The sequence below is a fragment of the Sphaerodactylus townsendi genome, linkage group LG12 (assembly GCF_021028975.2).
Source record: "Sphaerodactylus townsendi isolate TG3544 linkage group LG12, MPM_Stown_v2.3, whole genome shotgun sequence".
Classification (NCBI taxonomy): Eukaryota; Metazoa; Chordata; class Lepidosauria; order Squamata; family Sphaerodactylidae; genus Sphaerodactylus; species Sphaerodactylus townsendi.
In genome coordinates, this window is record NC_059436.1 from 29,586,309 (window position 1) to 29,587,302 (window position 994).

Below are 994 nucleotides of genomic sequence, written 5' to 3' on the forward strand. Positions count from 1 at the left end.
AGATTAGACACACGAGCTCTTAACCTGCATTGTTGTGACGAGGTAGCCTTACCATGAAGCACTGTGAAGAATCTAGATCTGATGGCAGATGTGACTTATGGTGAGAGCACCACCATGAGAGCCAGACAGAATTTACCCGTGAACCACAAACCTTTGGAATCTCTGCTGCCCAAGTCTCATTGAAAAGCATTCATTTCAGCGAGGCTTAAACAGAAGAACATCCGGTCAGATTGAGCTCCATGTTGATCAATAGATGAGGGAGATACAATTTTTGCAAAATGTGCTCTTGTCATGTCTCAGTGCTATGAGAGCACAGAAAAATCACATGAGGTGGGTCAGTTGCACAAGACACGAGAGTCCGCTGCACAAAGCACTGGCCGCTACCGCCCGGGCTTAGAAACGAGCAGTGTGCCAGGCATCATTCCCTCCCCCACATCAAAGAGGGACAGAATAAAATTAAGAATAACTGGAGAAGAATTTCACTATGACTAACAAACCAGAATAGACAAGGAAAAACAGATCTTAGAAGCTAAGCAGGGTCAATCCTGGCCAGTATTTGGATGGGGGACCTCCAAACGATACCAGGGTCATGATGTGGAGACGCAATGGTAAACTACCTCTGAATAGCTCTTGTCTTGAAAACCCCACCAGGGGATTTTCTTCTGTCCTAAGTATTCAAACATCAGATACTTATTGCCACAGTCCATATACCACAAAGCACTAACTTGTCCAGCTGACTTGCAAATGAACTTCCTTCTAAACAGCAAGAAACAGGAGACACTGGAAAAGACTGCTGAATTTCTCCTGCAAGTGATTTCTCTACGGAATCAAGGAAAACAGAAAGGAACATGACCTGCTTATATTACTGCATTATTTTATTTATTCTTTACTTTGTATGCCTAATAAAGGTTATTGATGATGATGACTTGTAACCCCACCAGGGGGTCACCATGAGTCAGATGTGTCTCCAAAACATTTTCACAAAAAGAATCGC